Here is a 24,395-nt window from a genome sequence, read left to right as displayed (position 1 = left end):
GTGCAAATGTAAAAAGAATGTATGGTAATATGTTATAAAAATATCATATAAAATATCATATAAAGGCCGGCCCGGTGGCTCAGGCGGTTAGAGCTCCATGCTCCTAACTCCGAAGGCTGCCGGTTCGATTCTCACATGGGCCAGTGGGCTCTCAACCACAAGGTTGCCGGTTCAACTCCTTGAGTCCCACAAGGGATGGTGGGCTGCGCCCCCTGCAACTAGCAATGGCAACTGGACCTGGAGCTGAGCTGCACCCTCCACAACTAAGACTGAAAGGACAATAACTTGACTTGGAAAAAGTTGTGGAAGTACACACTGTTCCACAATAAAGTCCTGTTCCCCTTCCCCAATAAAATCTTAAAGATATATATATATATATATATATATATATATATATATAGTATCATATAAAAAAAATAAGCCAATTTTCTCTGGTATGCATTAGGTATTTTCTGTGGCACAATGTCCATTTTACATTTCTAAGTAAGTTAGGGTCCCTCCCACCCCTTTTTCAAACAACATAGTTACCCAAATTTCATTTCTCTTTGTATCATCCTCTTTGGACATTTACTTTCAGGTTGTTTTACCTACATAATATACGCCATAGCAAAAAAATAATTCTAAGTATATGTCATGTGACATATAAAGTCAGACTAATACAAAGAAACAAGTAAAATAGTTTTAAAACTTCGAAAAAGAAAAGCCAGCTTGAGGCCTATAAATAGAAGCAGCTCTAAACACATCCAGTTGTAAATCTTCATCTTTTAAGTGTGATCACACCTAGAGAAAGTGGGGTGGACTTTTTTATGAATCTCCCCTGTCCTAAGATTCTCACAGATCAGGAGAGTCAGAATACAAATGGGAAGTAAAAGTAAACCGACCTATTTCTGAATATATTTCTTTGCACTTCTAGGAAATATCACAGTTAAAAGAAATCTAAATATAGCAGCATTCATTTATTCTAAATCCTAGAAGAAATACCTCCAAATCAAAACCACACAATCAAAAATAACTTTTACTCTCAGTAATCAGGAGAAAAAATCTGGGGTGTGTGTGTGTGTAAAACAGTCTCTCTATATGGCAAGAGTTACTTCTAAAGTTGAAAACATTTCTCCATATTAAAAAAAAAAAATCTACTATTCTATCTCCCAGGTTAAGTCCAATTAAGAAACCAAAAATTTGCTCTAGAAAATTTTGACATTAATTCCAAATTTGTATGTAATACCTTTGTTTGCCAAACACAAAGATTTTAAATTTAATCTCAAAATAGCATCCAGGTTTCTCCACTTCTACTATTTGAGGCATGCTTTCTGAAAAGAATACATTATAAACTATTTTATTTTGAAAACTTTCATGTATATTGCACTAAAACTAAGCTTATTCAATAACTATAGCTTTTTTTTTTTTTTTTTTTTAAATTCAGGGGAAATGCTTAGGGTTTCAAAAATTATTGCTAAAAATTCACTGGTGGGGCTGACCCTAACACTGAAACACTGTCTAGGGAGTGCTGAATACCAACTCTAAAATAAAAACTTTACCAAGAAACCAGATACACTGATTTATCTTTTTAAAAAAAATTACAATAAAAGGAGCCATATACGAAACATACTGCAAGCAACTTTTAAAGACGGCTGATTTTAATACATACAATAGCAGTCTCAATACTCCCTAGTAATGTTTAAAATATTTACCGTCTCCACAACAAATTTGGAAATTCTCTCCCACATTATACTTACCACAAAATTTTGAAATTCTTCATCTCCCTAAATGAGGCTTCCCACTAATGAGCAGTGAGAGGGTTGGTTCTTATTGGGCCAGGAGGAAATTCAAGTTCGTTCTCGCAGCCTTGCATGAAGAACTACTTCAAACTGTTCAGTGAGCAACATATAACACTCAAGAGCTGTAGTAGGTCAGCCCGGTGAACTCAAGAATTGACAGTGAGAATGTTTCAAGATCTTTTACTAATGTTGCCTTCCAGGGCTAAGCTTTCTTGTAGAGTAAAAATAAAAATAAAAAGATTCACGTTGTCATGTTACCTTATTGGTCACAACTGAGCAAACAGGCCTTATAGTCAACCTTTAAAATACTTCCCCCAAATCTGCACTGTAATTATTGTGCTTCCACTGACAATATTTCACTCAAGGGAACAACAACACGAGCTATACAATATCAGTTTTAATTAAGGTCCTAAGTGTTCTTTTCCACTTAGGACTTTTTTAAAGTAAAAGATATGATTCGTAATCCCTTATCGCTACCAAATATAGAATTAAAATGGTCCCCATGTTTGGCTCACCGTATTATGCAAATAAAAATGGAATTATCTGCAGAAGGGACTTGGACCTACATTTTAACTATCAACATAAGTGATTCTGGGTTTTTGGTCCCAGTTTTTATTCATCCATTAAAACACTACTTTTCCCTATTCCTCCTACTGAAACAAAGGTCATCCAATTTTTAGGCCTCAAAATGTTTAACTAGTAGGCAGTCATATGTCGATTAAATTTATACCAGTGGCAAAATGTATGCTGCACAATGAGCTGCAGTACATATTCAAAGCTAAGCTCTGCATCTTAGTAATGTGTTAACCTTGGGCAAGTTATTTATCCTTTCTACACCTCAGTTTCATTATCTAGAAAATGGAGACAAACCCTACCTACAAGGTTGTGAAAATTTATTAATATTAAACCTACCAGGGCTTAAAATAATGCTAAGGTTTAACAAATTTTTTTCCCCCCTATTTTCCTCCTTGTGAAAATGTTTCAATTACAGGAGAGAATACAAAGTTTAATTCCCGATCCCGATAACACCATGAAGCATCCTGGATTTTGGTCGAACTGAAATAAGCTTTTCTAGAAAGGCAATACCTTTCATGCCTCATTCCCTCACATTCAGGGTGTTTTTATCTCAGGTAATAGAAGTGTCTCACGTGTTTGCAAGAGAGCCAAAGAACCCACAAAAACAGAAAATGTTCAATTTTACAACTTTATTTAAGAGAAATTTATCATTTAAATGAATCACAACTATATAAATTAAAGTGGATTGCGATTAAAAGGAACCTAGGATGAAGAAGATCTGTACAATGAGATCTCAGGATCTTTTTCTGAATGGAAGCACATATGAGGTAAGGAAAAAAAATAGATCAAAGCCCCCAGCTGCTTCTCCCCAAGACCTCTTTCTTTCACCTTCCCACACAACATACGCTGACAGCGCCTGAGCTCTCTTGCGCTGCGCCAGCCCCAGCAGCCACATCCTGGGCTCCACCTCCATTCAGCCAGGGACCACTTGCAAGGTTTCCAGTTTAGGGCTTTCTTTTCAAGTCCACACCCCACCCTTCTTTTTCTATCAGCTCTCCCACTTCTCAGCACTCTAACTACCCCCCTTTCTACCAGCCCCCTCACCACTGTATTTTCCACTTCTGCTATAGAGTGTTATTCATCCTGAGAGAACCTTACTATGCAGATGGATCTGGTGTTGCCTCGCCACAGCTAAGTACCATTTCTTTCATCCATTTCCCTCCCCACATCTGATACATTCCACAAATTTACTCCTTTTTCCTTAAACTCAAAGCCTTATCCCTCTGCCCCTGACAAATGACCTTGCTATCTTCTCAGTGAAGACCGTAGGCATAGATTTTGAATCCTATCATCCACCCTACTCTCCTTTTCTCTAATTTCACTTTACTGTTACTTTTTCGGTAGACAATTTGGGAAATAGAGGAACCTCAGGAAAAGGTGAATGACAGCAGATTCAGAGGAAAGAATAAAGAAGGGAGGTTAAATGTGTGACACACTTCTGCTTGCTATTGTTTGAATCTTTAAAAATGATTTTGGGGGTGGCTGGATGGCTCAGTTGGTTAGAGCACGAGCTCTGAACAACAGGGTTGCCGGTTCAATTCCCGCATGGGATGCTGGGCTGCACCCCATGCAACTAGATTGAAAATGATGATTGGACTTGGAGCTGAGCTGCGCCCTCCACAACTAAATTGAAGGACAACGACTTGGAGCTGATGGGCCCTGGAGAAACAGTGTCCCCCAATAATTAAAAAAAAAAAAAGTTGTCTTAAAAAAACAAGATTTTCCAGTACTTATTTCTCTCCCTCTCCACCTGTAATCTGATTTTTCCCATCACCTGCAGAGAGCAAAATGTCAGCTGCTAACAACAGCCACAGCCAATGGTCTTCCTTATTCTTTTTCTCACATATCCCTATAAGGCATTAGTGATCTCCACCTATCTCTAAAACCTGTTTCTCTTTGGTTCCCATTAGTCTACTCGACCTGGGTTCTTGAAGTAGTCAGCCAATGTTTACTGAGTACCCAGCTTGTTTTAAATGCAACGCTGAAGGCTTAAAATAAACCAGTGAACAGGGAAACCAACAACATAAGGTTCCCATACCAGAATCTATCTATAGGTGACTGTTGTACACACTCAAGTTTGGGACCATAAGAGAGAATATTCTCTCTCAATAATTTGAGACTTGATTTCTAAAGCTACTGTTCTTCCATAGAAAATACAGTACTTTGCAAATAGTCCAAGGCAGTATACAAATAACATCTGTACCTGCCATAATGTTTCCAGGCTTTTTTTTTTTTATTGTGGTAAAAACATATGTATCAGATTTACCATTTTTAAGCGTACAGTTCTGTGGGATTAAAGTACATTCACATTGTTGTGCAACTGTCACCACGATCTGGCTCCAGAGCCTTTTCATCATCCCAAAGTGAAATTCTGTGCCCATGAACTCATTTTTAACCTAGGATGATTTTCATGATTAAATTCATGGCCCCACCCCCATCAGTTCTCTAGCTTTCCCACCCAGCTAACCTTCCAAGGTTCACCACTGCCATTGCCACCACCCTCCATTCTTGAGCGCCTCTTCGTCCGTCTGTCATACCTGGGAGGCAAAACTCCAATCTTGGCTCAACTGATCACCTGCCTGCTCTATGCTTCCTTTGTTAACGCTGAACGTGGCTGGCAGAACACCACTCACCTAACCTGGTCCATTGGCATCACCTTAAATGCAGACTCCAGGCGATAGCCAGGCATTCAGTAACGCACAGCAATCCTACTACCTCAGTTCCCAGTGAGTGCATTGTCTTGCCGTCAAAAGTGAGGTGACATTCTCAGCTCAAACCATCCACACCCCTCTTCCTTTACTTTAAGATGCCGGCCTTGCCTCAGACCTCACTGAGAAAACAGAAACCATCAGAGAACATAGGGCCCCCACATTCTCCCTCCAATTCATAAACCTCCTTGCACATGTGCCCATATTCTCTGCTTTTCTCCTGCTACTGCAAGCCTTTCTGCTCCCACCAAAAGCAAACCCTCTTCTTGTGTTCTGAATTCCTTCTCCTCTTCTCAAGACTTCTGCTCTTTTGGTAGTCTTACGTACCTCTCTTCTGCATTAGGCCCTCCGTCTTTATTAGCTATTCTTATTAGCCTGTTTGGAAATGCTCTTCTACTTCCCATATATATTTTTTAAGGCTCTCCTTTGATCCCAACTCTCTCTCCAATCACTGTGCTGGTTCTATCCTCACTTTAAAACAAAACTTCCCTCACAGGCGGTCTACATTCACTTCATTTCTCATTCTCGTGATGCATTTTAATGAGGCTTCCATCCCCGTCTGTCACTGAAACTACTTGTCACAACAGTCACCTCCATGTCGCCAAATCCAAACGGACACTTCTCTATCCTCACTGTTTAACTTCTCAGCAGCACTTGGCAGAAGGAACATCCCCTTCCTTGAAAAGGATCATTCTCGCTCCCATTTTAATAGCCGAACCTTGTCCGTCTCCTTGAGCCACTGCAAGTGTTTTAGGGCTGGATCTTCAGGCCTCTATGACCACAAATAATCCCAACCAGCCCCATGGCCACACCATCTGTAGGCTAGTGACTCCCCAAATTCACATCCACTCCTCTCTGCTCAACTTGAATATTTACATGCCTATTTGACTTTCCACTTGGATGTCTCGCAAGTATTTCGAAAACATAACAGGTTCCATACAGAACTCCTTACCCGCCCTACCCCACCTGTTCCTCCCAGTCTTCTCCAACCAGCAAAGGGCACCATCAGCCATCAAGGCTTAGGCCAGAAGCCTGCAGGCATCCTTGGCTCCTCCTTCCCCCCACAGCCACCCCATTAAGCAAATACTCCTGATTCCACCTCCAAAATCTATCTGAAACCCACCATCTATCCACGCTGCTCCATCTCCACTGCCACTGTACTTGCCTAAAATACCATCAGCCTTGAGCTACTGCAGTAGCCTCCTGACTGCCCTCTCTGCTGCTTCTCTTGCTTCACACAGCAGCAGCTAGTGATCTTTAAAAACAAACACATATCACTGCCCTAATTAAAGCCCTTCCAAAGCTTCTCATTTTCATTAAAATAAAATCCCCCAACCTGTGGGATCTCTCCAACTCCACCCCATTCCATTTTTCTCTTGCTTTTCTGTTCTAACATTCATGCCCCTCAGAGCCTTTCAGGTCTTTGCACTTGTTCCCAGGCCAGAGATATCTCCCCAGTTTTTCACAAGTGCATGTTTCAAGTCTCAGCTCAAATGTCACCTCTTCCAAAGGATGCTCCTTGACTCTGGCTAGCAAAACCGCCATTTCCCACAATACACTCTTTCAGATCCACCAGCTTATTCACGTCTAATAATTTTTCTTAATCTGTAATTATCTTATTTGTTTACTTATTTCCTGTTTCCCCACTATACTGTAAATTCCATGAGGGCAGAGATCTTGTCTGATGTGAATTCCACTAAAGACTACTTTCAAAATAAAGAAGCTACTCTTTCCCTCTAAGCAGGTTTATTTTAGATTTCCCTTCCTTTCAAGCTCTATTGGATTTCAGTCAAAAAATATAGTTACTTTGGCATTTGCCATCAAATACAAGGGGAGAAAAAGCACAGGCAGGCAGACTAGAACTCTTACCCGCCCACTGGTCCAGACCGCACATGGACTACACACAGGTATTCAAGTCAGTCCTTATAAAAACTTTCAAAGTGGAAGAGAAATGTGGACATATGCAGATAATCCAATTTTGACACGTGCATCAAAAAGCAGTTTTCAACCATCCTCCCTAGCAATTACTAAATACCACAGGGATTTGAGAATAAAGGAAAGAAGGCACAAAATAAATCAAGTATGTGGTCTTTGCTCCAGAGAACTGAATGATCCCTCATTAACTTGGTTCTCAGTTTGGTCAGGTAGGCTATTCACCAGCTGCTCTGAATGTTTCTTTCCGACCGTCCGTGTCTTTACGCAAACTCTCTTCTTATCAGGTCTCATGTTTAGAATAACTTCCCCATGCTACTTCCTAAAACCCAAAAGATATAATTCAAAATTCAGAAAAGAACCCTTTCTTCCAAGGATTTATCTCTAGGCTTTTATTTCAGGATCTTTTCTACCCTATTCCTAATTTCTTGATCAATCCTGGCTTCAATTCCGTGTTTGTTGCACAGCTGTCTTGACTAAACTAGATGTCCTGACTAGATCTAGAAGTCTGTATATTATTTCACTTCTCAGGAGAATGAGAGGATATACTTTTAAAAATGTACTGAGATTATAAAGTCTTAGGATACCTAAGCCTTCTTTCTGTAAGTAGTTCCAACATTTTGATACATGACAGGCCACGGGAGAAAAATAAAAAAGAATGACGTGAGCAACGAAGTGCTGAAACTCAGAATGACATGGAGCAAGTCTCGCATTCCCATTCAAAAGAGAACCAGTATCCCAGGGCACAGTGCTGTACAGTAATACTCCGAATACGTGTCTGTGTCACATTGGAATCACCTGGAAATCTTTGGAATAACACTGACTCCTACATATTCAGGTTTAGAGGGTCCTGGGTCAGCCAGAATTTCAAAATGGGAGGGATTCAGGGGCATCAAGACATTGAAAGTCAGCTTAAAACTGAGATCGCCTAACACATTAGACATTTTGAAAACATCCTAGGGGCCCTCACAAATAATGGAAAGGTGATGTTGCAAATAGCTATTTAAAAACCTCTTCCCAGCAGATTCTAAGGCTCCAATTTAGAAACCATAGGTGCAGAGCCGAGAACATGGCTTTTGGGATCCAACATCAATTCTACCACTTAAAACTGCAAGACTTTGAACAGTTCATCTATCTGTTAACATTAGTTCCTTCCCTGGTAAAGAGATAATAAAATCAATTATTGCAGGACCAATACAAATAGGAATTAAATAAAGAACCAAACAGTTCTTGGCATACAGCAGTGTTCAATATATGGTAGGTCTAATTTAAGGGTCTAAAACATCCACTATTGTGTGTGTATGTGTGTTTTAAACACAAGGGCACACTTACTGGTGACACTGTTACTTTTATTCACTACTAGAAATTAACTATTTTCCATTTCTGTCGACTCAGAGATCAGAGCTTTAGATTTTTTTCATTCTCCCAATAATCTTTTCAGTGACAAAGTTAAAACCCAAACTTCTTAATATGGAACTACTACAGGACAGATACTTATACAGATGCTTTGAAGGAAACCTTTAACACTAGAAATGAATAAACTTTATTATATGTAACTTACATACCGATCAAGTTGATTATTTAAAAATAGTGATTAGAATACAACTTGAAAAGCATTACTGCCAACTCCCTGCTTGCCCTTTAATCTTGTCTTCAGTACAGAGGAAATGACAATATTTTAGAACAATACTTTGGTAGGAAACGCCCACTTTTTGTAAGATTAAAATGTCCATTCAATACCACTGAAAGCTAGTTCACCTCAGGAAGCAGGGTTGTTCTACTTAGAGATGTTTATTTTCTGGTCTTTAAGATATGCCATGCCTGTGGATAAAACTATTATTTTGACTTAAAAAATTTACATATTAATTTCATTGTTGCCCTAATAAAGTGTGACTGAATACCTAATGAGTTACCCCATGTCCTCGATTCAAACCACATACCTTGATGACTGCTAGCAGACACCTTTGGTGTACCTGTCCAGCTTTGGTGTGACAACAGCCACTCACCCCAGGATGGGCCCTCAGCAAAAGAAGTGACTAATATTCATTTGCTCTCTGCTTTTTAAAACTTTATTGGGATGTACAATTCTATACTACATCATCTGTATATAGCATTGTGTTGACCACCCCAAGTCAAATCTCCTTCCATCACCATATATTTGACCTCCGTTAACCTCTCCTAACTTCCCCTTCCCCTCTTTCCCTCTGGTAACCACTAAACTATTGTCTTTGTCTATGAGTTTTTGTTAGGAGACACTAACTAGTGAGTTGAGGAACTGAGAAGCCTTATATTGAGAAAGACCCAAAACAGAGCAGTTTTTCTTTTTTAGAAAGAGAAAGGGAAAAGTCTTTCAAAGTGAGTGTTTCAAAGCGAGTTTAATTTTTCAGATCAGAGTTCTAAGAAACTTTCAACATACTACCATTGGAAAAGTAGTATGAAAACCAACAGGAAGTTTCAAATCACTGGAACCCATTACCTTTCCACAATTTGACTAGATAAATGTCTCTCCAGGGTTGTTTCAAAATATAACCAAGTAAAACAAACCTAACGTTGGATACTTAAAGAGAACCAAGTTATTGGAAGGCAGGCACACACTGTCCTGGACTTTTCTGCAATTTTGTAACCTGCTTTGACTCTACTCGCAAAATTCATTGGAAGAGGATGAAGGAAAAGCCTCAATGCCCTGCCCGCGGCCAGACCAGGGAAACAAAGCCGTCGGGTTTCAGGCCGTAGGAGAGAAGACGGGAACCCCTCACCCCAACGTTGGCCGCAGGGATGCAGGCTCAGGGTGGGAACCCATCGGCTGCAAGGCCCGACCCCCAGCCCACTCCTTTCTTCACACTTGAGTGGTAAGGAGCAAGATGCCGCGGGCCCCAGCCCCCGTCCCCTCCGAGCCGGCGGTCTTTTGGGTCTGGGGGTCTGGGGAAGGACAAAGCTACGCAGGCCCGGAGCTCGGCAGTGCGGCCCCGGCCCCATGGGCAGCTTTCCGCACCCAGAGCGTGGCTCCCCCCGGCCTCGATCTCACGGCGCCCGGGCCCGCGCGGCACCCGAAGGGCGCCGCCCGCGCCGCCAGGGAAGATGGCGCCCGCGGAGCAACTGCGCCACCAGCCCTGGCGACGAGCCAGGCCCAGCGCCATCTTAGCACCTTCCAGCCGCTCCCCACCCCCCCACCGCAAGATCCCGCATTCGGGGCGACTCGGGGGGCGCGAACGGCATTGGGCCCGCGCACTGTCGGCCAAAATAAGTGCCACCCGAGTCTGTCTCCTCTTCGGCCCCGCCGGCCGCACGGGCCCCGCAGGAGACGACGCCTGGCTGGGCGGCGGGTCTTCCGCACGCCGGGAGGACTCGTCCCGGCCCGGCCGCGGCTCCCCGGCGGTGCTTCCGAGTCAGGCGGCGAGGAAGGGGCAGTCCCGCCGGCAGGCACGCGCCGAGAACCGGGCCGGGGCGGGCGGGCAGCCGTCCCCGAGCGCTCCCCTCCGCGGCCCGACCCCGCTCTCCTCGCCGCGGCCGCCCGCAGAAGCGGCGGGAAGGAGGGAACCAGGATGAAACAGAAACCCGGTCCCCGCCGCCGCCTCCTTCCCCACCCTGACCCCTCCCCCTCCCGAGACGCGGGGTCCATTTTGCCGAGAAGAAAGAAAATGCGATTCACACCCAAGAGCTTCCAAGAGAGAAAAGAATCGGGGGGGAGGGGGAAACAGAGGGGAGGAGATTGGAAAAGCTGATTTTTCTTCCTCGCCTGCCGTCACTCCTGGCCCTCCCTGCCCCCTGCTCGCGGCCCCGCCGCGCCGTCCTCCCCTCGCCAAGCCCCGCTCCCTCCTTCCCGGCTCCCGGCGGCTCCGGGGGGCGGAAAACACACACTCGCGCACACAACTAATTTTAAATCGGCTCAATCAATGAGTCATTAAAAGGCTTCCCTCCCCTCTCCTCCCCACCACCAACCGCCACGCCACCCCCCTTCCCAGGCTCTCCCTCTCCCCGCTCCAGAAATTTGCATCCGCGGAAAAGAAAAAAAAAAAAAAGGCGCCGGGGCCCCCACCCCGCCGTGGCGCCCCCGGCCCGGCCCCGCCACCCCCTGCCCGCCCGCGCCCCCGCCCGAGACAGTGAACTTGGTCTTCCCGGGCCCGGGCGGCGCTGGGAAAGGTATAAACACTCGATTCCCCTTTTCTCTGTGTCCATTAAACATCCACCCACCACCACCATCACCCACCCACAAACCCACCCCCCCCAAAAAAAAAACACAGCCTTAGCCAATAGCTCTCTGTGCTGAAACCTAATATCCTGGTTTTGGCAACTCGGTGTTTAATTTGCTCCTCTTTCTTTTCTGTCTGTCTGGAGATAGATCTCCAGCCCCCCCTTTCTCGCTTGTCCCCTCCCCGAAGGAAAAAGGCAGAGGAAGGAGGTTGTGTGTTTTTTTTTTCTCCTTGAAATTTTTATCACAAAATTATAATACACTCAAAGGGAAACTCACCGTCATGAAAAAGCAGTGCCTTGTCAACGGGGTTTCTGCGCCATCGCACCAGGGGCGGCGGCGGCGGCGGCGGCGGGCGCGGGGCGCGGGGCGCGGGCGCGGGAGCTCCCGGCCGAGCGGCGCCGGCCACACGCGCTCCGCTCTCTCTCTTGCTCACCCCCGCGCCGGGCGGCGGGCGCCCGCTCCCCGCGCCCGCCCGGCCTTCATGCTCTGCGCCCGGGCAAACCGCTCTCCTGCTCGTCTACCTCCAAACTTCGGTTCTCGCCTAACAAAAAATGTGGAGATTAGGATTTTAATTAAAAAAAAATTTTTTTTTTTAAAATCAAGCTCCAAAGCTGTTAATTCCTGTTTCCTTTGGGGTTCTTTTTAACTTTAGAAATGTATTGGCTTATTCAAGAAACAGGTTTATTTGGCTTTTAAAAAAATTAAGATCTACTACAAGATGCGTGCTATTCTCCGCAGGCGCCCTGCACACACACACACACACACACACACACACACACACACACACAACCAGTTTTAGCTCGAAGTCGGGGGAGGGTGTTAAAAACAAAAATATTTGTTTAGAACTCTAATTAGAACAAGCCCCAGTAAATACTTTTTGCATATGCTTTTTTTTAAAAGAAAAACTAAAGCGTCACTTTTAATTTAGTTAGTATTTCGCAAATAACTGATTCATTCTAACTTTTAAATGTACTAAGCTTTCCTTTGCAACACCCTCTTTCCATTCCAAAATAGTGTGAAACCTCATCTGTGAAGCCTGTATGTCAACATTAAACAGAAAAAAAACAAAAGAAAACAACTTTAGCGGCCAAGATGAAGGTGAGGAACTGAGTAAGTCACTCTCAACACATCCAGTTCCCACTGCCTTCTCTTTACATGTAGATATCCTTTATCGCCACATTTGTGGAACTTTCGTTACATAATCCTCCGTTTTAAAAAGGGAGCTACCCAACCTTTTAAGTGTAATTACCACCCATTTTAAATCTCAAATCTCATTGTGGAGACATCTCCATAAACCATCTAGCACACAGAGTGTTTAAGTAAACGTTAACTATGATAATGTGGATTGGGAGAGGGTGCCTTTGTGATCTAGATTAACTACATTGATTTGTCCCGTAAATGCCCATGAAAATACAGTGGGGGTTTTGTTGTTGGCTTTTAGTTTAAATAAACAAGGATAGGTAAAAGATGAATTGTACAAGAATGTGATTCAGATTTTAAAAATCCATAGGCAAGCCCCAGAAATGTTCTAAAATTATTTTAAATTAATTTGTAACACCTATAGCAACGGGATTCTGCTGATAAACAGAATGCTCAAAACCATGTCCCCCAGATATTTGGTAAATTCTAAGTAAAACGATCCCTGGATTTAAATTATTTACATGAAATTATTATTTGGTTTCTGTATCCCCTTAGCTTCATTAAAGGTAATGGCAGTGCACCTTACTTGCTTATAGAAGGATACTGTAACTACTATATCGCACACAAAATAAATATTTCAAGGTAGGCACAAATGTTGTCATATTCAAGATAGAAGATCTTGTAAACAAAACAAACCATATCTTGTTCAAGTAACTGCCACTCTGTTCCTTCACAATACATGCTTTGTATTTAGATATTCCTTAAAAAAACACTTAGTGATTTTGTATCACATAGTATCATGGAGGTGTTTTCTCACACGTGCTTCACATTCAGCCAAGGCCTTCCTGGAACAGTAGTCTTTGCATAAATTAGCATAGTTTTCTACACTGACAGTTGGACCAACCAGTTTTCTAATTGGCTTGGGAAATTTTTAAACATGTTTTAAAGTGCCTTTGGATTGGTTGGAATTTAATTATATAATACCCATTTTGAAGAATTACATTTCAAAAGAGTCCATGGATGATTGCAATTAGGACCCACCAAGCAAGTTTTACAACTGTTGCTCCACAGCTCCAATGAAATATTAATGTTTTCAGAAAGCTATTCTCCCAAGTTGGTCAAAACCCCAAAGAAACACAAATCTGACTTTAAAAGATCGCCAAACAAAACTGAATTCATATTCCCATAAAGAGTATAGCTACTGCAGCATTTTGAAAGAATACCCAAATATAGGGGGCACTGACATCTATTGAAGCCCCACTAAATGCCAGCTAGATACTTATATACGTTATTGGATGAACCTTCATGAAAACCTGTACAATAAGGCTTAGTTATATTGATTTTGCAGATGAGGTTCCCAACAATTTCAGTAATTTGCCTGAGGTCATCAGCGTAATAAGGACTGGTGGGAGAAACTCAGGTCAGATAGATTCTAACACTTACCCTCTCTTCAAGGCCTGAAAAGGATCTTGCTGTTTCAATATAAACAGGATTCAGTGCTGTTATAGGCAGAGGGGACGACCCTCTGCTTAGTAAAGACCTACTTGGAGAATGTCAGTTGTGTAATTTTAAATTTGGGAGAGTTACAAAATATTGGGACAGCAGTGAGGAGAATTTCAGATTTACGAGGCACCCCCAAAATTGAAATCATTTACCATAACAAAACAAAAACAACTTCTTAATTTTCCCCACATGATGAAAAAGCATTTTAAATAAGGGATATGCCTGTGTATGTCAAATTTAAATTATTTTATATAGAGACAGGATTTTGGTATCTGAATGTAAGATTAGGAAACTTTTTAAGAGAAAGGTTCTTAAAATGGCTTGACTATATGCAAATAACTTGAACTGTATTGCCTATAATTTAATTATGTACAATTGAATGGTCATTCCTATGATTCCCCTCTGTGTAGGTGACCTAGAAAGAAGGGCACCTGGACACAGGAAAAAAAAAAAAAGAGGATGTAATTATAGTTGAAATGTTCTAGCATGTGTTTGGGCCTTCCAATTAACAGGCCCAACGGTCCACATAACAATTAAAAGTGAAAATGCTTCTGGTTTTTTGTATTCTTCCAAATGTTGGCCATTCTCAGAGGGGAATATGCAAATGCTGGAGTTGAGGTGGTGATTTGCATGACCAGATGTGTCCAGGTCACAGAAATACCAAAATACACCAGATAAATTAGTAAACCCTCTATGTAGTGTTTGTGAAATGAAAATGTAAGAATTCTCAATGTGTATAAATAAGGTGCATACCTTTACATGTAGCTTTAGAGGAACTTACATTCTGGGGCTTAAGTGCACTGGTTCTGTATTCAGACTGACCTGGGCTCCAATTCCACCTTTCTCAGACACGAGGTATGTGGCTATGGGCAAGTCTCTTCACCCCTCAGTGCCTCAACTTCCTCATCTATAAAATGGGGATAATTATAGTACTCGTGTCTGAGAGTTATTTTAAGGATTCAGGAACTAATGCATGTAAAATGTTTAGCGTGGCGCCTTGTTTTGGTTGTGTGTCAGGTTGAACCATGTAAAATCTTCCCGTGGAAACTCCCCAGGGGGCAATCTCATATAATTCAACCTCACATATCTCTCTCATGTTCCCTCCTGGATAGGCTGCTCCTCAAGGGATTTCCATTCTCCAAGGGCCTAGCAGAGTACTTTGGACATAGCTCACAATCAATACTTGCATGATAAAAGGAAAACAGCCCTGTCCACGAAATGTGTAAGAATACGAGAAATGAGTGTATCTCAACCTAGAGACCTATATATTAAAGGAGTACAGTAAGTCTTCCCTGAACCACATAAAACCATTACCCAATTGATCACAGGCAATATAGCCTTATGGTTTAAGGTTCCCTACTGCCCCGTATCTGTTAGAGCTTTCTCATTGTCACTTTTTAGCCGTGTGAGCTTAGGCTACTTTTTAAAATTTGCTTACCTCAGTTTCCTCATCTGTAAAATAAAACTAACAATACCTATCGGTGTATCTCAGGTTGATAGGGGGAGACAGAAATATTAGGTACACAAAACCCTGGCGTTAGTGCCTGGTATATAGTAAATATTCAATAATAGTTGTCATTATTATTGTGGTTAATACTATTATTAGAAGTAATGTGGAATCATTTTCAAAGCAATGGTAAACAAGAAATTTATCTGGAGCGATTACAAATGTTTTCAGTACTCTGCCTACGTTATTATTTTATTTGATACATGAATATAAACACTTCAAATCATCTTTGTAGAGACTAAGGCTATTCTAGTCATGACATATTTCAAGCTGGTTATTTTCCTTGACAAACTTAAAAAAAAAAAAAGTCTGAACTCCTACAGGCTTTTAGTACAAGGATACGGAGTACACGCAGAACTGTTTTTGGCTCTTTTTTAAAGGCTTTCAGCACTCCCACCGGCCTTGCTGTCTTACACATCCAGCCTGTTTCCCCACAGAGTATGTGTGGGGGAGGACAGCCACCAGGTTAGAAGGGTACCACATGCCGCTGGAAGGCATGGCTGGGAGGCATCACACATCAGCTCCCAGGCCTCGGTGGTTCTCTGCCAGAACTCCTAACTGCTCCAAAACAGAGCATTCCTTTCCACTCCACCATGCCCAGAGCATGGTGGATTGTAGCGGCAGAAGAGAGGTCTTGTAGGCTGTCGGCTGCTATTATAAAGCACCCTCAGAATTTGGTGAGAAAGTCAGCCTCTAAGGGGTACCATGTACAGGGGCTTGCTCAATAAATGTCAGTGTCCTTTCTGAAAATGAAACTACCAAGAGTAAGACATCTGAAGAAGGAACCACCCCTAAAAGATGACTTGTAAATACAAGTTGATGACAAAGAAATATGTAGGTACTAAGCAGGCACGAAGACATACCTTCAACACTGAAGAAAAACAACTGAGGGAGTATAACCTCCACAAGTATTTTGATCACTAAAGAGCCACATTCTTATTTGAGCACAGGAAAGTTAACCAGGCGTTTTAAGAGTCCGCACGAAATAGCCCTCAGACCATACAATTCTTTGCTAAATCTTCTATTTACTCGTTCCATTTCCCAGGCCCTCCGATACCTTTACAGTTAGTTAGCGGTGACACCCTCAGCAAAAGTACCAGGACTCTTTATTTTTATACCCAAAAGGGTTTATACATCTCCCTCACTGTAAATCATACCAGTCAACTAGCAGTTGGGTGTATTTATCAGGCCCTTGTGAGTTAGGTTAACATGAGTCAGGTCTAAGAGAATCAGGAGGTTGTTGAGAAATGGGCAGTCTTGAGGTACAGTTCACATGGGGCATAATGAAAACTCCATGAGTTCTTCCCGCCCCACCAGGGGCACACACCAAAACTCTAGTAGTCGTCTCCCCTTCTAACTCTGATCTCTCTGGTCTGTGTTCATAGACCCACCTCCTAGACAGTTTAGGATTGTCTATGCTTCCTTCTCATTCTCTCATCCTCCTTAAACCATGCAAACCACTTCCAAAACCTCCCTCAAATCAAGCCCCTCTTCTCCACCAACGGCCTTCACCTAAATTCAGGTCCTCCTCTCTTGCTGGCCTCCTAATTTTACTTCCCTCCAACTGATCTTCTATCTAAAGTACCTTTTTAAAACCTAGAGCTGGTTGTGTCACACCTCCGTCAGCACCTCACTGCCGGGGAAGCTTATTAGAAATACGGATTCCCAAGGCCAAACCCATCACCAGAGAAATGGAATTTCTGGGGAGAGCTGAGGCCCCCACATAAGTACTTTCATGTGGTTCATTAGCTCCACCTGCCTCCCCAAGCACATCTGCAGCCGCTCTTCTCCTGGTACCTGAGGTCCAATCACGGAGGACATCCCTCCTTGGAACAAACTCCTGCGGGTTTGGGCATATCCTTTGCCCTCTGCCTGGAATGCCCTTTTTCTCCGGGGCAGATCCACCATTCTCCAAGGCCCAGCTCAAATGCCACTTCCCATGGGAAGCCTTCTCCCGTCCTCTACAACAGTGGCTTTCAAACTGTTGCCTGACACTCACGCCCAAGAAATGGATTTCACATGGCAATACAATAAATAGATAACACACAACAGTTTTGGAAAACACTATCTAAACTTACTATCGAGGATGCAACCTGATATATTTCATTCTGTTCTATCTCATTTTTCAAAATGCTGTTGGCCGCCTTGTAAATGGATTTCATGATCCACTAATGGGGGCGACCCTCATTTGAAAAATACAGCATCAGGTGAATGACGCCCCTCTCTAGTCACGTGATACATACCTCTTACACACACTCTACAGCAATTACCTATTTACGGTCTGTCTTCACCTCCCTCCCTCAAATATGCACACGCCACAACCAAGTCAGCCTATTTTGGGGCAGTTACACAGCCATAGACAAATGCAGAAACGAGAATACTGGAGACGGAATCATTTAAGTGCTTTTTTGCTCGTGTTCTAATTTTTTTCTTTTCTTTTCCGGTTATGGTCCACAGCGTAAGGCTATCAGTTACTCCCAAGAGGCTGGGCCTGGGAATCACACTAGCTTCAACCCTTAACAGCAATTTTTAGAAACACCCATGTATTTCCGTACAATTCAAAACCAAGGTGTCAATTCTTCTTCCTCTCAAAAATAAAAACCACCTACAGGCAAAAACCAACCAGAAAATATCTGTCGGGTTGCTAGCTCGCCCAGAGAGAGCAAATGTGGGCAAACAAATCTCTTACTTAGAAGCGAATATTCAAAAACCTCAAAACCCCCCTTCCGTACCACTTCAGAAAGGAAACCACCTCCCGCAGGGCGGGTGCAGCTCTAGAGGCCTTTCTATCTGCGTTGCCTAACGCTCCATTTCTCACTAGGCTGTCCCCATCAACACAAATGAAAAAAAGTAGGAAAAACCCGAAAAGAAGCCACAGCAGCTAAAATGAACCGCGGTAATGAACCGGGGCGGCAAGTTCCGGTGCGAATAGTACCTGTGATGGATGCGCGGGCGACACAGCGGCCCGCAGGGGGAGGGAGCCTTTTTCTGCAGCACGTGGCTCCCTTGACAGGAAACCTGCCAGCGACACCCCCAACTCTGCACACCGCTCATTTGCAGCATCGTCATTTGTGGGATGCTAATTTGCTCAATGTCCTCGTTAACGTACTTGGAGAGATTCAATGAAAATACACTGTGGGCTTGGGGAGCTGGCCCTAGGGCAGGCTGGAAGTGGAGGCAAGACAGTCACGGAGTGTGACACAGACGGAAGCAGGCATTTTTGTCCAAGGAGAGAGGGGAAGAGGAAACACTTTAAAGCTAGGTTTTAAAGGATGGGTAAGAGTTCTCCAAATCGTGTGGGGAAAGAGAGGAGAGATATCCAAAAGAGTAACTTTATGGGTGTGTGTCAGGGGGTCATTAAATAAAAATGAGGGGGAACTGCAGACAGGTAGGTGGTGAGGGGCTTTGTAGCTCATGGCAGGGAGTCTGGATGATTCTTGAGGCTGCTTTCCACACTGCAGATAACAATGCACTAGGTTGTGAAATTCATGCGACTGTGACCAGCTTTCATAAAAAAATGAAATAGCCCAGAATAGAAAACATCAGACTGCATGGCAGATAGTGAGAGTGTAAACTCTTGTGAAATTTGTTTCTGTTATAAATGTGTCTATGTATGTACATACTGGTTTGCGATATAAAATGTATTTCTTACTGTGAGAATGATTTAAAAACATTAAAATACCATCTAGGCCAAGGGGACCCAATTGAGGACAGTTAAACATGAGAATACCATGATCAGATTTGAATTTCATGAGGGGAAAGGTGGTGGCCATGTGAAAGAGGAGTGGACAGAGGTGAGGGCTCAGGGCACCTAGGGTATGCGTTTTCGTTAGGCTTCCCCACACTAGACAGTGAGCTCAAGCACAGAAACCCTGTGTCACATTGCTCTCAATTTCTGGCACCTGGCACATAGTAGACACTAAATAAATGTTGACTCATGGTAACTAATCTGCAAGATGACTCCCAATGGGCCTCACCTCTTGGATTCTCACCTTTGTATGCCCCCCCCACACACACACTGCACCAGGGTTGGTCTGTGTGACCAATGGAATAAGGCAGAAATGACTGCCACTTCTGAGGTTAGCTTATAAAGGACTGTGGCTTCTGTCTTAGGTGCTTTCTCTGGAACATTCACTCTGGGGAAAGCCAGCTGCCATGTCCTAAGGATACTCAGTCTATGGAGAGACCCACGTGAAAAACAGGTCTCCAGCCAATAGTAAAGAACCAAGGCTCTCTGCCTGTCCTGGAATCAGATCGTCCCTCAGCCCAGCCTTCAGATGACTGCAGCCCCAGGGGACAGGCTTGATTACTTCATGAGAGACCCTGATGCAGAAACACCCAGCTAAACTATTCCTGGGTTCCTGACTCACAGGATGTAATAGATATTTGTTGTTTTAAAGCTGCTAACTTTTGGGGTACTTCGTTATACAGCAGTACACAACTAATACACTGAGCTATCCATGAAGTCTAGAAGAGGTGAACAATAATACCAATGTACTAGTTATACATTGTTTACTACCATGTTGTTTTCTTGAAGAGTCCATCACATCACACCTTCAGCCTGACTAGATTGAAGAAAGACCCAGCCTAGACCTGTCAGATTCTCCCTGCTGCTATTATATTAGTACTTGGGAAAACGGGTCAGCTGTGGGGAGCAGACTGTAAGGCTGGATAGACTAGGGGTCAAGGCCACCATTTTGGAGCAGTTATAACGGGACCATGCAAATGGATGGGAACAGACAGGCCAGCGTGTCAGGGAGAAGAGCTCACTGGGTGTAAAGAGAGAGGACGGGAGGAGAAAGTACCTGATATTCTGAGCCCCATGAGGCCTGGCTGCCTTTCTAGTGCTCGGTTTGGAAGGCTCCCCTTCCTTCTAATTATTCCCCATTTTACTTGCTCTTCTATGAGTGAGTTCCCTTTCTCGCAACCAAAAGATCCTCGAATACACTAATATGCCAGCTAGCTCTGTTCCAGCGCTGGCCAAGGGAGCAGTTCCCCCTGCTGTGGCAGGCCAAGTATCTCTCCAGAGAAGAATAACAACTCACCAGAGACTAAGCTTTCTTATTACTGCTATGCAAAAACTGCTAGGATTGAGTAAAAGGTCCTTGCAGACCATCCAGCTCCTTTTGCCTTAACTCCATTCTCACCGACTAATCCTTTGATTATTAATGTACTTCAATTTAAAAAGTTGTGTTCTGGCCAGCGGACCTAATCATCCCAGTGTTTGGGTAGGTTCATGCCATTTACAAATTCACAGATTGACTTTCGAGTACAAATCATTCTCGAATAACCTCCATTTCATTTCCCTGCCCTCAGTCAAGCCCTGTCATTTACCCACCGAACCATTGCAATAGTCTTCTGACAGCACTTCCCCTGCTCCAATCCATTCAGTTCAACTTCTCTTCCTAAAACACAGATCCAATGCCCCGTTTCCTGCTTGAAACCCTTGGATGGGTCCCCAGTGCCCTTGGAATAACTGGGGGCTCCAGCCCCATCTTCCACCGACCCAACAGCCCCTTCTGACTACTCTCCACTCTTGCCGCACAGCGTTACTCCGAGGTCCTCAAATATAACTAATTGGTGCCTTCCCAGCTCTGCTCCTGTTCTTCCCATTGCCTGGCATTGCTTGTCCTCTGGTATCTCCCCTGCCTGCCCCTCTCCCCTGTGTCCTTCGTACTTCCACAGAATTTCCTCCTTTCTTTGTAACACACACTGTAATAGGCTTGACTGACAGTTAGTTGTCGCCATGTCTGTCCCTGGATCATGAACCTCAAGGAGACAGGACTATGCTTTGTTCAATTTTATACTTCCCCTCTCCCCAGGGCTGCTACAGCATCTTGCATGGATAAGGTAAACGGACATTTATTGAGCATTTACTGTATCAGGACACCTGGCTTGTGTTTGAGGTAGCAGACACTCAACAAATGGCCATTGAACCGATGACAGTCAGCTGGAGTGGCATGGACACGTTTTTCCCTGGACCCAATGTCTCCAGGTGCAGAGCTGAGAGAGCAGAGTCACACTCCTGGTGACATCATGGCATAGCGATGAATGAAGGACTCTCAGTCTCTTTTTTTTCTTTTTAAGTAAAAAGTGAGGCATAATTTCTCATATCCTGATAAACTAACATGTCTCTCCCCTTTTCTTCTCTCTCCCACTTTCTATAGTTGCAACTGTGACTCACAGTACAGAATGCTAGCTTTGGGTCAAGACCAACTGGAGAATGGGATGGAGGTGAAACCCACGCCACTCCGTTACCCAATTTATGTTTCAGAAGGAGGGCACGGGGGTCAACCCATAAGTGACTTTACTGTAGGTCTTTCAAAAGAGTTAGTATCCATATGTAAAGGCAGAAGCAGAATCTGATCCTGATTTGTCCACTATCCCTGTCTTGTCCCCAACTCCTCTCCCTTCCAGGGTTGTGGGAAGGCTTCGGCTCTAGACAAACCCAAGACAGACAATACAGAATCCTAAAGAGCGTAACCACTCGGATAATATCAGGACTTGACACAGTCATTCCTAAAGCAATCGATCAAGAAGTATTGGAATTAACATGCAAAATACATACACACATTGTCTCCTCTTTTAAAACAAATGCGAAGATGTCCACACACTAAATTTCTATCTTCCAGAAGCTATACAATAGGTGAATACTGCCTCAAGTCAACACTCACCCCCAGGTTCTAAAAACGCAGCAAAGCATATCACACACACCCGACAGCCTCTAAAGCTACCTGCAGAGAGCTCCAGGAATTGCCAACTTGTAGACCACAGGTACATCCAGAGACTTCAGCTTCCTGGAGAATCACACCTTTGTCAAGAGCCTATCCTTCCTGGTATATCCTCACACCACAAGGTTCACTTAAACGTCACCTTTCATTTCAGAGTCATCCTTCAGACAGAAACAAGCTTTGGGTCACTGTAAGGGAGTTACGCCTCCTAAGACAAAGAATGGAAAACATGGCATGTCATGTTGAAATGCAGATGGAAGGCAGGGGGTGTAGCTCACTCACGAGCTAAATGACTACCTGTCCCACCCACAGGCCCGGCCGGCCTCCTAGGATGCACTCACTCAGATTTGTGCCTCAGCAAATTTCAAATTACTACATGTCACGGACCATTGGATCCCTCCTGGAAAGGAGAACTCACAACTATGAGAACCACCAATGCCTTAGACTGTAGGCCTGTAACACATCCCCATTTCTAAACGGTATGTGCCATTGTTCTCTCGTCCAAGCAGGCACCTTTCACATTTTATAAGCAAACTTTCATTATTCTTACAAATGAAAGAAGGAGGAGGTATCTGTAGCCCAAATAGGTTCCCACTTGACATTGGGCAAGAATTGGCTCAGCATCCATAGTTCCTTGTCATGTCATGACCCATATCCATGAACACTAGTGTACCATAATGGGCAAGGTCACTCACAAAACCCTTTTCTTCAAACTTTTTTGACCATAACCTATAAAAAGAAATACATTTTATCTCATAGGTCACGTATGTGTATATTTGAAACATACACATATAATATAAACTTATTTATGCAATACAATGCACTCTGACATATTCTATTTCTTTTATCATTTTTTTCTTAACTGCAGACTACCACCCACTAAATGGATTTCATGACCTTATGGGTTGGAACCTGAGTTTTGAAAACCTGTGATTGATAGTATTTCACAGAAAAGTGGCAACTCAGCAAATAACGAAATCCTCTCTAAAGAAGAAATCTTAAAACTAGGCAAAAGAGTTGAAAAGGATAATTTTTTTTTTGCTTATTTAACTTTCAACTGCCAGGATGCTTTAAAAACACTGATCTCAATGAATAAGCATGTCTATAAAAGCCTTTAAATTATCTCAGAACCTTGTGCATCATTCTTCCCCTTACACTGAAGAACAAGGAAACTGAGGCTGAAAAGTTACCCCCATATATATTAAAAACACATCTGTTTGGGTTTAAAATTTGGCGGTGTCTTTTAAAGATTCTTAAAATTGTTGTTGCTTCAAACTATTACCCTCCTGGCACGGTTGCCGTGAAGATTGAATGAGATAATTTAAGTGCCTGGGAGGTGCCTGGTAGCTCATGCTATTATCATTCAGGTCCTTGGATTATCTTCTCCTGGACACGCCTTATCTCTGTGTGACCTGAGGGCACGTTCACTCACTAAGTACCTGCTCTGCTGGGCAACAGAGAACAGAGGGTCCCTCAACCAGTTCCCTGGCTCCATCAATACACAATAAATATCTTACAAACTAGGATTCTACAATATTTCATTTATTCCTCCAACAGATAATGACAGTGAGCCTTCCCTGCCAGGCATGATGCTGTAACTGGGATTATGGGGTACACAAAATAGCAGAAACAAGCACAGCACTCACGGAGCTACAGTCAAATAAGAGCTCAGAGTATGTAAAAACACTCCACATTCCATGACTATTACATACGACTGCTTTACACTCCCTTACTGTAAAGTGACGTATGATTACATCCATGGTTCCCAAAATGGAAGATTTCACATAGACAGGCTTTCATAAAAGAAATACTTAAAAAATAGAAAGAAAAAGTAAAAGGATACGATCTCACAATACAGTTCTTTAAACTGAATGAATCAAGTGTCATGAAAAAAAACTCACTACATATCCTTATTTTCCCTTTTAGTATAAGCCCGTTTTTGTCCTGGTATTAAAGCATCCCTCTGGGATTGTCCAGCTCAGTCTTTCCAGGATTCTTTGGTTTTCTTTTGCAGCACGATTTACATGTCAGTTCTGCCCAATTATCCCCAGAATTGCAGAAAGGCCAGAGAACTGTTCATAGAAGAATCGCCCTTTTGGAGAAGGTCAGAGTGCACACAGCAAATTCTGGCTCCGCCAGTAAATTTGAGGACTGGGAAACGCCAAGGAACAAAGGTCCAGGGACCGGAAGGCAGAAAAACCTGGCAACTCTGGAGGGTCTGCTACAGGTCTGGCCCAATATTTGGTACTTTTCCACACATTACTTTACTTAACATCACAACAATCCCAGGAGAAATACAGAGGGTGCCAAATAAAAAAAAAGTATACA

At 43.2% G+C, this 24,395-nt stretch overlaps 1 protein-coding gene and 1 long non-coding RNA gene across 7 annotated transcripts in view; one reads left to right on the top strand and one right to left on the bottom strand.

The window, feature by feature from the left end:
- Window positions 1-24,395, bottom strand: part of BICRAL (BICRA like chromatin remodeling complex associated protein) — a 94,537-nt gene that overhangs the window by 60,479 nt on the left and 9,663 nt on the right. For 2 of the 5 annotated variants that reach the window (XM_074332946.1, XM_074332947.1), the window contains exon 2: window positions 11,463-11,727. The gene's annotated coding sequence lies outside the window, so the exon portion shown is untranslated. Of the gene's footprint in view, window positions 1-11,462; window positions 12,139-18,271; window positions 18,290-22,070; window positions 22,259-24,395 lie in introns of those variants that run through there. The other 3 variants (XM_074332945.1, XM_074332948.1, XM_074332949.1) reach the window with 3 other exon arrangements.
- On the top strand, window positions 9,569-18,606 carry LOC141571656 (uncharacterized). 2 transcript variants are annotated; one of them, XR_012496602.1, is made up of 3 exons: window positions 9,569-9,843; window positions 12,201-12,284; window positions 18,158-18,606. It is a non-coding gene; the product is annotated as an uncharacterized LOC141571656 (long non-coding RNA). The 2 variants fall into 2 exon arrangements; XR_012496601.1 differs by lacking the exon at window positions 18,158-18,606 and adding an exon at window positions 14,240-14,676.

The sequence above is a fragment of the Rhinolophus sinicus genome, linkage group LG05 (genome assembly GCF_036562045.2).
Source record: "Rhinolophus sinicus isolate RSC01 linkage group LG05, ASM3656204v1, whole genome shotgun sequence".
NCBI lineage: Eukaryota > Metazoa > Chordata > Mammalia > Chiroptera > Rhinolophidae > Rhinolophus > Rhinolophus sinicus.
This window is presented reverse-complemented; position numbering and strand designations above follow the sequence as displayed.